Consider the following 12,303-nt stretch of genomic DNA (forward strand, 5'->3'; position numbering starts at 1 on the left):
CCGAATCATCCAATTACAACCTCCAATGGTGTTTTCAAGCTAAATCTACCCAAAAATGACCTAGGATGAGTTGGGGTTCAAAAATACCCAAAAACATAACCTAAAAAATCTGATTTTCTCCTATTTATGCAATTTTGAGTTCTGTATAGCGCGCGTCGCGCGCAGGAGCGCGCATCGCGCCCAACCTGCTGTCATGAAAAAAACAGCTTTTAGTAAAAATGACGTAACTTGAGAACCGTAACTCCGATTTGCGTCTGGTTCAAAGCGTTAAAAAGCTTATTCAATTTTCCATCTAACAATGACAACATATCAACCAAATTGGTGATTTATTATTCTTTGGTTTTGAGCTTTATTCATTGACGAGTTGGTTTCATTGCTCAAAAACGCGCGTTTGAAGCCGTGTCTTCGACACGTTATTGCTCATGCTCCAAAAACGCCTCAATACCTACAAAATAAATCGAAAACTATCAAAAAGTATAAAAGTATATGAAAATACATCTATTCACAAAGTATACATATTTATACATAAAACGGGGTATTATTCAAACGGTATTAACAAAAAGTATCGATAAGTGCAACAAAACATATATGCAAAATAAGTACATTTTAGCACTTATCATCTAGTCCTGGGCATGAAGGGATGTGTTAAGAGTCCCACATCAGACAATATATGGCCTAAACATGTCCTTAGAAGTGGGGGTAATCCTCATCATACAAGCCGGTTTTGTAGGGTTGAGTTAGGCCCAACCACACTTCTCAACATGGTGTCAGAACCTCGTTTAAGATCCAGTGGACCACCTTTTAGGATTTCCGCTATCGGGCCACCCATCATTTATTTCCATGCTCTAGTTGTCTAGTCCTAGGCGTGAGGGGGTGTGTTAAGAGTCACATATCGGACAATATATGGTTTGAACATGTGTTTATAAGTGGGGGCAATCCTCACCCTACTAACCGGATTTGTAGGGTTGAGTTAGGCCCAATCACATTTTTTAACATGGTATCAAAGCCTCGTTTAAGATCCGGTGGGCCACCTTCTATGGTTTCTACTATCGGGCCACCCTCCATTTATTTCCATGCTCCAGTTGTCTAGTCCTGGGCATAAGGGGGTGTGTTAAGAGTCCCACATCGGACAATATATGGCCTGAACATGTGTTTATAAGTGAAGGCAATCCTCACCCTACTAACCGGTTTTGTACGGATGAGTTGGACCCAACCACATTTCTTAACATGGTATCAAGAGTCTCGTTTAAGATCTGGTGGGCCACCTTCTATGGTTTCCACTATCGGGCCACCCGCCATTTATTTCCATGCTCCAGTTGTCTAGTCCTGGGCAAGAGGGGGTGTATTAAGAGTCCCACATTGGACAATATATGGCCTGAACATGTCCGTATTAGGGGGGTAATCCTCACCATACAAGCTGGTTTTGTAGGGATGAGTTAGGCCCAACCACATTTCTTAACAATGTGGGTTATGTGTGTTGGTTTTATCGTCGTTGAAATGCTAAACATTCCGAGCTATCCATATACGATGTACCGTATGAGACATAACTACTATAGTTATATCTTTGACCTTAGAGTGACACCCTAAGTTGTATCAATTGAATTAAGTCTATAATCGTTTTTAGTAGAGGTATCACAATGAACTTTCCGGTGAGCTCTTTCTAAATTTGTACTGCAAAAGGGCTTCCAAAAGATATAGATTACAAAGACCGCATATTGATACTATATGGCAATCCATTTTTTGAAGGTTTTTGTCCAAAGAGATTTTTTCATGGATGAGCCTCGAAATATTGAAGGAAGTACATGATGGGATGAACTTTTGCCAAAGGACTTTTGTATAGTTTACTATAAGCATCATCCTTAGTTGTTATATGACAATTGGTCGAGTGAATCCACATTAGCTTATCCTCTAATGGACTTTTAAGGAGTTGTATAAGATGTATTTGTGATGATATCTCTCGAAATTGATTGAAGATAAGTCTCATTCTCACTGGAATTGATAAGTTGAGAATGTCACTTTGGGGTTACCCAACTAATTTTCATTCAAATAATTTAGTTTTTCCTGTGCCAATTACCTACATAGGGTTGTTTATTATTCTTTTGCAATGCATATTTCTAATATACATTGTCTTGCCAATTTTGGTCCAATCCTCAAGCGAAGCTAACATTTTCCAACTTAGATAAATGTTTAGGGGTTCCCTTGTCTAGCTCCTCGTTAACATTAGAAACATCACATTTCTTTTTCATTAACTAGTATAAAAGTCTAGACGAGTGTAAAATATGCCTAATCCAACTAAAAAATTTCTCATTAAAACCAAAGGCTTCTCGTACTTTTAAATGGAAGGTCAAATTCAAGGTATCAAATGTGTTGTGATAATGACAAGGTTCAATTTCAATCAACATTTTGATATGTGAGGAAAATAACAATAGCAACCAAAATAAATGGCCTTCGGCAATAATAATCAATAAGCAGAAAATATATCAGAATAAGGCGAGAAAAGGCAAAAGGTTTGTTTATCCAATTCGATCAAAAGATCTATTATGGTGGAGATAATAGCTCTCTAATTCACTATAGTCATCAAAGATGTTAGAAGATATTGAATATTAGTTACAAGAAAATAGCTTTCGTCTTCAGAGTTCCCAAGAACAACCCTCTAGAATAAGTTGCTTTGACATCAGCCCTTCCCATAAATCTCAATAACAACAACTCAGCGGTAATAAGCATTTTTATCCCTTGTTTTCTGCAAAATTCATTATACACTTCTGAAACAGCCTCAAGGAATTCATAATGCCTTGACCTCAAATCCCATAGCTTTTTCTTGTTATGAAAGCCTCCACTAGCTAATGATGAATGAATTACAAGATTTTAACCTTCTAAAATATACATACCACATATTTTAGACTCTTTGGCAATAATTACTTCATCATGCAAAATTTTTAACACTCCACGTTCTACTCTAGTGCAATAGCCTAGATCTTCAAATATGCTTATAAATAACAAACTTTGCTTGAGTTCTGGAACACACCTCACGTTGTGAATAAGAAACTCACAATCATCAAGCATTTTAAGTATGAACGTACCAATACCTTGAACCTTGCAAGCCTTATTATCACCAAGGCGAACTACTCCACCATGCACCAACTTCAAAGTCTCAAAGTATTCTATTCCTGGACACATGTGATAAGAGAAACCTAAGTCAATAACCCAACTATCTTCAATTTCCAAACTCGATACCGCTAGTGTATCAGCATCCTCATAACCATCCTCATCCAAGACAACCACAACTCGAGCAGAATCATCATTGACCTTTCTCTCTGGACAATCCTTCTTAAAGTGATCAGTTTGCTGTCAATTAAAACAATTTACCTTTGATATGTCAAACCTCTTTGATTTGGACATCCCTTTACGCGCAATTCCTCCTCTTGAGACACCTCAACCTTCACCATTACCATCAATCTTTAAATATTTTGCCTTTGAAAATTATTTGGATTTTACCGTCGTTTGGACTTCTTCCAAAGTGATAGTACCTTTCTCACCATAAATAAGGGCATCCTTAAAGTGCTCAAAGAATCTGGGTAATGAACTCAAAAAGAGTAGAGTCTTGTCCTCATCATTAATCTTCACTTCAGTATTCTAAAGATCATTAATAATCTTGTGAAATTCTGTAAGATAATCTACTATGAATTTGTTCTCCACCATTCAGAATAAATAGAGTTGTTGTTTCAGATACAACCTGCGAGCCAAAGACTTGGTCATATACAATGATTCAAGTTTTACCCACACCGTAGTAGTCTGCTCTCTGGCGAATTCCCTTATAACTTTATCCTTGAGGCACAAGATAATGGCACTCTTGGCTTATTCATCATCTCAATCTTCTCTACTTTACCTAGGCATGCAGACATCAATGTCTCACCCTTCAAAGCTTCAATACACTTTTCTTGAGTTAAAATTGCTTGCATCTTCACTTTCCACAACTCAAAATTGTTGTCTCAAGAAATTTTCGCAATCTCCCATTTAGCCATGGTGCTCACTTGTAAACAATAACCTTTTACCCCCATGTTGGGCGCCACTTGTTGTGGTAATGACAAGGTTCAATTTCAATCAATACTTTTATATATGAGACAAATAATAATAACAACCAAAATAAATGGCCTTCAACAATAACAATAAGCAGAAAAATATATCAAAATGAGGCATGAAAAGTTGAAAGGTTTGTTTACTCAGTTCGAACAAAAGATCTACTATAGGAGCGAGAGCAGCTCTCCAATTCACTATAGTTAGAAAATTTGTTACAAGAGATTACAAATGAGTAACAAGGAAATAGATTTCACTTTCAGAATTCCCAAGAACAATCATGAAGGCGCCCAAGAAGAAAATCTTATTTTCTACACAAGTGTTTTTCAACCTCTCCAACTCTCAATAATGTAAGCACACAAATCCCATGTGTAAACAAATGTTTCTAAATCACTTTAGATAATTCTAAAGGTTTCTCAAAATCCCTGTCTTTCTAAGTTTTCCCTTGAGAAAACTCTAAACCTTTTGCTCTACCTTTTTTCTATAAACTCTAAGATTTTCATTCTGTAAAACATTGAAGAGATACATTTATAAATACTAAAATCTAACATACATAGCCCAAAACGCAACCCATTAATTATTAGAATAAAATATTATAAATATCTTATAATATATTTTATATTAATTTAGACTATTTCTAAATTAATATATATCCATTATTCTAACATTAAATAACGGATTTGCAAACTGAACCGGTCAAATCCAAAATACGCGAAACTTTCAAAATATATATTTTTATTCATCAACAAAGGTTTCAAGACATACTCAACAAAAAAAATTGATAGTTATTTTCATAATCACATTTCTTTCTCAAATTTTTATCGATCACATTTGATTTAATCACACAATCATTGATGTGTCTACTCTACCTTGTATAAAACCTATTTGATTTGAAGAGATGATTTTGAAAGTTATATGCGCTATTTTGTCATCCTTATTTTTGGTGATGATTTTAAACGATGAACTCGTTGCCACAGTGGGCCTATAGACAGTCATTCTACACGCGGGATTTTACGAATCAAGATAATGATATTAGCATTAATATTTTCTTGTATATTATCTTCTAAGGAAGTGTTGAACTCCAGGTTTGAAGGATCCCTTCTAGTTGTTGTAATTGTTGAAATTAGACTCTCAAACCTTTGAGTAATTCCTTATCGTTAAAGATGACAATGAAGAAAATTAAAACAAAAGTAGGATTAGGGTTTGCGGAAATTAAAAGAGAAGAAGAAAGTATTTTCTGCAGAGTTTCTCTCTGCCCACAATCTGTGGAAATTTCGTTATTCACTTGAAACTGCAACTTCTGTGAATACAAGTTATTGACTTGATTACAAAATAATGAGGGTTACTCCCTATTTATAGATTTAGGTTGGCATTCTCCATAAGCAAAAACCCATAACTATAAAAGCCCAAAATACATATTTTGGAACTAAATCAAATCTAATCTATTTTAAATCTAAATCAAATCTATCTAGATCTAAAATAAATTTATGTGTAACAAACTGTTACACACTTTGACACACCTTGTGTTCGAGAAACACCCTGCTTCAACACAAGGAATTACAAATTAATACACCACCTAATTCATTGTGTCTGAGCTATCTACATTCATCATAGCTCCTAGTCTTCTGAATATTTCGACCAACACTCCCTTCGTCATGATATCTACAATCTGATTCTCAGTTCTGCAGTGTTCCAAATTCATCTTCCCTTTAGCTACCTGCTCTCGAAGATAGTGGAGCCTCATTTCAATGTGCTTGCTTCGACCATGTGCTATCGGGTTCTTCGCCAGATTGATAGCTGACATGTTGTCGATCTTCATGGTAATTGCTCCATGATATTTACCTGTAATTTCTTCGACTAAGTTCACCATCCATGTTGCTTGACATGCACAAAGAGAAGAAGCTATGTATTGTGCTTCGCATGATGATAATGCCACTACTGGTTCCTTTCTTGAACTCCAAGAAACTATTGCACCACCTAGCATAAACATATATCCTGTTGTGGATTTTCGATCCTCAGCATCACTACACCAACTCGAGTCGGTGTAACCCACTAATTTGCATTATTTTCCCTTATCAGCTGCAGGAAACAGAATGCCATTGTCGAGAGTTCCTTTCAGATACCTCAGTATCCTTTTTGCCACTGCTAGGTGTGATACCTTTGGCTTCTGCATGAATCTACTTATCATACCTGCACTGTAAGCTAAGTCAGGTCTTGTGTGACAAAGGTATCTCAATGACCCAATAAGTCTTATGTATTGGGTTGGGTCGACATCCTTTTCATCTGGGTTCTTCGACAGTTGCAATCTTGTTTCAGCAGGTTTCGAAGTCGAATTGCATTCTTCCATCTCAAATCTCTTGATAATTTCACTTGCATATCTTCTTTGATGCATCATCAAGCCTCTACTACTCTTGTAGAATTCAATGCCAAGGAAGTATGAAATTTCGCCCAAATCCAACATTTCGAATTCATTGCTGAGATCACCTTTGAAACCTTCGATCTCTTTCTTGCAGCTACCTGTTATCAACAAGTCATCGACATAGAGACATAGTATAAGAAATTCACTCTTGCTTCTTCTTACATATACCCCATGTTCAGTTGTGCACTTCACAAATTCTTTCTCCCTTAGGAAACTGTCGATCTTGTTATTCCAAGCTCTTGGAGCTTGCTTCAGTCCATAGGGCTTTATGCAGCCTGTACACTTTTCTCTCTTCGCCATGTTTCACAAACCCAACTGGTTGTGCAACATAGACTTCTTCGTCCAAGGGTCCATTCATGAATGCACATTTAACGTCCATCTGACACATGTTGAAGGATAGAAAAACACTTAGAAAGGGGGGGGTTTGAATAAGTGTAGTTTAAAAACTTGAACGATAAAAACAAATTACACAGTTATTTTTATCCTGGTTCGTTGTTAACTAAACTACTCCGGTCCACCCCCTTGGAGTGATTTACCTCACCTGAGGATTTAATCCACTAATCTCAACAAATTACAATGGTTTTCCACTTAGTCCGCGACTAAGTCTTCTAGAGTATCATGATCACAACCTGATCACTCCAGGAACAATTGCTTAGACACAAGCTAAGACTTTCTAGAGTATCCTGACCACCACGTGATCACTCTAGTTACAATTGCTTAGACACAAGCTAAGACTTCCTAGAGTATCCTGATCACACTTGATCACTCTAGTTACTTACAAATTAATGTAATCAATTCTAAGAGTATTACAATGCTTCTGAAAAGCTATAATCACAACAATGATATTTCTCTTAAAGTTTAAGCTTAATCTCACTAATATATTACAACAGCAATGTAGTGAGCTTTGATGAAGATGAAGTTTGAGAGCTTTGATTTGAACAGCGTTTCAGCAAGTTAATTATCAGCAGATTCGGTTACCTTGCTTCTCATCAGAACTTCATATTTATAGGCACTTGAGAAGATGACCGTTGGGAGCATTTAATGCTTTGCGTATTCCGTACAGCATTGCATTTAATGTTTCACTCTTTTGTCAACTACCTCGAGCCTTGTTTACGCTGTGTCTACTGACGTTGCCTTTAATAGCTTCTAACGTTCCTTTTGTCAGTCAGCGTAGCCTGCCATCTTGTACTTGCTTCTGATCTGATGTTTGTGTATACGACGTTTGAATATCATCAGAGTCAAACAGCTTGGTGCAGAGCATCTTCTTGTCTTCTGACCTTGAAGTGCTTCTGAGCGTGATACCATGAGAACTTCAGTGCTTCTGCTTCTGATCTCAAGTTCTTCTGATGCTTCCATAGACCCATGTTCTGATTCTGCTTTGACCATCTTCTGATGTCTTGCCAGACCATGTTCTGATGTTGCATGTTGAACCTTCTGAGTCAAAGCTTCTGAGCGCTGATTTGTGCATACTCTTTATATATATTTCCTGAAATGGAAATTGCAGTGTATTAGAGTACCACATTATCTCACACAAAATTCATATCCTTGTTATCATCAAAACTAAGAATATTGATCAGAACAAATCTTGTTCTAACAATCTCCCCCTTTTTGATGATGACAAAAACATATATAAATGATATGAATTTGCGATCAGAAAGAGCAGACGGCTAAAGACAATTACACAGCTAAAGTATAAGCATGTGAATATGTCTCCCCCTGAGATTTATAATCCCCCCTGAGATAGATAATCTCCCCCTGAAATAAATACTAGAAGAATTTTAATAATAAAAGACTTCCCTGATTATTTCAGTAGAGACGTTCACAGAGCTTGATCTTCAGAACATTCATGACTTCTGATTCTTGCTTCCATAGGACAGCTTCAGAACTTGAATTTCTTTGATCTTCAGAACATTCACAGCTTCTGATTCTTGCTTTCATCGGACAGCTTCAGAACTTGAATTTCTTTGATCTTCAGAACATTCACAGCTTCTGATTCTTGCTTCCATCGGACAACTTCAGAACTTGAATTTCTTCTTACATCACTTCATGCTAGATTGTATCAGAACATTGTTGAATGTACCAGAGCATCATCAGAGCATCTCTACATCCTGAAATGTTACAGAACAACGCTAAACGACAAAAGTCAGCATGAATGAGTTAGAACATATAACATGTATCAGAGCCACATAATATGTATCAGAACAAATGGACATAATGTTTCAGAGCATATTCTATCATCAGAATATCTGAACATTCTTCCTTCTTGCTTCTTGCTTCTAATTCTGAAGCTTCATAGCACTCAGCTTGCTTCAAGAATCCAAGAGCTTGATTCTTTAGAATTGCTTCTCCTTGAAGAGATCTTCAATTCCTGCAAGTCAACACTTAAAAACCATAGAACTTTGCAAGTTCTGTTAGAAATGTGGGGCCTTTTTACCCAGTAACTGATAATATTAATCAGATCATTTATCACATTTTCTCCCCCTTTTTGTCATAACATCAAAAACATAAAAGATGCAGATGTAGAAAACGACAAACAGAAGAACTTTTCATTAATTTGAAAGAGAAAGTACAAAAAAAATTTGCAGAACAAGCAGATGCAACAAAGAAAGAAAACTACAAAGACCAAAGACTAAGACCCTAGCCTAGACAAAATCTGCGCCAGTATGTCATGAATCTCGTTAGAGCTTGTAGTTTGCCTTGCCATGAATGAGCGAAACTCAGCATTGGTTGCTTCTTGCGTGTTCAAACGAGAAGCTAGCATGGCTTGATTCTGATGTAGAGCTTCCAAAGTGTTCATCAGAGCTGAGGGTTCACCAGAAGAAGAAGCGCCAGAACTTCTGCCAACAGGGACAGCAATCTCAGCAGGGCGATCTTCTGGAAGGTCTTCAGCTTCTACACCTTCCATCTCAACATCTGAGTCAGACTCAGAGGCAGCCTCAGCATATTCTGGTTCAGGCAACTCAGAGGCTCCAACTTCCAACACCTGAAGAATAGCTGCAAGGTTTGTTGGAGGAGTTGGATCAGCAACTTCTGCAGGATAAACCACTTCTGGAAAGACCATGTGAGGAGCGCTTTCAGAAGGGTTCATTCTGAACCAATTAAACAACCATTGAAAGTCTCCAGTCAGCACTGGATACCATGGTCTCCATACCACGATGTCTCTGCAGGGATTTCCTTCTTCCATCTCATCTGCAGGTATCCTCTCTTCAAGAACTCTTCTGTTCCTGATGAGATGGTGATAGTTGCTTTCACCAACTTCCAAAAGAAGACCACGAGCACCAGGTGCTTCAGTCATGATCCTTCTCTGGACATCCCTAGCCCTAACCAAAAAATCCTGGCGAAAGGCTTCCCAGAGGTTGCAGGTAGCAGACTCATCCAGATGATTAAGGTGTGCAGCACCCAGAATCTCCAACCAGCTATTTACATCTGAGTGTAAAAGCTCTAGATAGGTATGAGTGGTGGGTGTTGGAGGGTTGACTGTGAATCTGGAATCAGGATACACACAGCTGTAGGGGTTAGGTGTTCTGGTGGGAAAAGGGTGTGAAAGAGGTGAGGAGATATCTGTGAGATGGGTTGAGGGGGAAGGGATATCAGACGGTGATGATGGTGGTTGCAGAGAGGTGAATGAAGAGGAAGAGGTGGTGGAGGTCTGTGAAGAGGAAGGTGATTGAGGGATACCTTCAAAGGGTTTAAACACACGTCTAGAGTAGTTTCCAGACATCATAGCTTCAAAAGGATTCACCTTGACAGGATCGTAGGTGATCCTTATCCTTTTTGGTTTGTTTTCAGATTCTTCGGTTGCCTTTCTCTTTTGTTTACGATCAGTTTCTTGATTTGATGAGCTTGACGAAGGATTCATGGTGACTGCTAGGTTGAAGATGAATAAACTAGGGTTTATGCGAAATGCAGATAATGAAAGAGAAACTGAATGCAAGAGAGAGAAATATAAGAGGGAAATGAAACGTTTGAAGAGTATAAACAGAAAAAGAAATGAACTGAAATGATGAATGGCATTTAATGTTACGTGACATGAGGAGAGAGACTTATGACAAATGAAGTGATTAGCACAGTTACCTAAGTAGGCGTCCCCTCAACTGCACGCATGCTTTTCCAGATATAGTGAATACGTGTTCATTTTCTGGAGAGAGTGGTGACAGCTGTTTTGCTTTAAAAAAGCTTCTGAATCAACTTAGACACTGAAATGTTAGTAATAACAGAATCATTACTTCTAATTGATTAAACTCAGAACTTCTTATGGCTGCCTAGTATTACCACATTTCAGAAGGTACTCGTACAAAGATCTTCTCATCTTCTCATTCTGGGCACAAGTCCATACTGATATTCTTCAGAATGAACTTAAACCTATCTTCAGCAAGGGGTTTTGTAAAGATATCAGCCCATTGATGGTCTGTATCCACAAAGTTTAAAGATATAACGCCCTTCTGAACATAGTCCCTTATGAAATGATGTTTAATCTCAATATGTTTAGCTTTTGAATGTAAGATAGGATTCTTTGATAAACATATAGCAGAAGTATTATCACAGAATATAGGAATGTTACTCTCATATATCTGATAATCTTCTAGCTGACTTCTCATCCAGAGCATTTGTGTGCTACAACCAGCAGCAGCAACATATTCTGCTTCTGTTGTTGAGAGGGCAATAGTAGCTTGCTTCTTGCTGTACCATGAGATCAGATGACTTCCAAGAAATTGACAACTTCCAGAAGTGCTCTTTCTTTCAATTCTATCTCCAGCATAGTCAGCATCACAGAATCCTACTAAGTTGTATTCTTTGGATCTTCTGTAGACTAAACCAACATTAGTAGTACCTTTTAGATACCTCAGAATTCTCTTAACAGCAGTTAAATGAGATTCTCTCGGATCTGATTGGAATCTAGCACACAAGCAAACACTGAAGAGAATGTCATGTCTAGAAGCAGTTAGGTATAGAAGAGAACCAATCATACCTCTGTACAACTTCTAATCTACCTTCTTACTTACCTCATCCTTACCTAGGACACATGTTGGATGCATAGGAGTTTTGGCTTCTTTACTTTCAGAAAGATTAAACTTCTTCAGAAGTTCTTTCACATACTTCGTTTGATGAACATAGGTTCCATCAGAAGTTTGGTTGATTTGAATCCCATGGAAATACTTGAGTTCTCCCATCATGCTCATTTCAAATTCAGCCTGCATAGACTCAGCAAACTCCTTTCCAAGTGTAGCATTAGATGTTCCAAAGATGATATCATCAACATATATTTGACAAATTAAAATATCCTTTTTAAAGGTTTTACAAAAGAGAGTAGTGTCCACTTTTCCTCTAGTGAAACCATTTTCCAGAAGGAAAGAACTTAAACGTTCATACCAAGCTCTCGGAGCTTGCTTCAATCCGTATAATGATTTCTTTAATTCAAAAACATGATTTGGAGACATGGAGTCTTCAAAACCAGGAGGTTGATGGACATAAACTTCTTCATCTATATAACCATTTAAGAAGGCACTCTTGACATCCATCTGATAAAGAGTGATGTTGTGTTGAGTAGCAAAAGAAATTAATAGACGAATAGATTCTAACCTGGCCACTGGTGTAAAGGTTTCTGTGTAGTCAATCCCTTCTTGCTGACTATAGCCCTGAGAAACCAGTCTGGCTTTGTTTCTTACCACTTCTCCCTTCTCGCTTAGCTTGTTTCTGAATACCCACTTAGTGCCGATGATGTTAAATCCTTTTGGTCTAGGAACCAAGTCCCATACATCATTCCTTGTAAACTGATTGAGTTCTTCTTGCATGGCAATTATCCAGTCTGG

Source organism: Vicia villosa, linkage group LG6, assembly GCF_029867415.1.
Source record: "Vicia villosa cultivar HV-30 ecotype Madison, WI linkage group LG6, Vvil1.0, whole genome shotgun sequence".
NCBI classification, from domain to species: domain Eukaryota; kingdom Viridiplantae; phylum Streptophyta; class Magnoliopsida; order Fabales; family Fabaceae; genus Vicia; species Vicia villosa.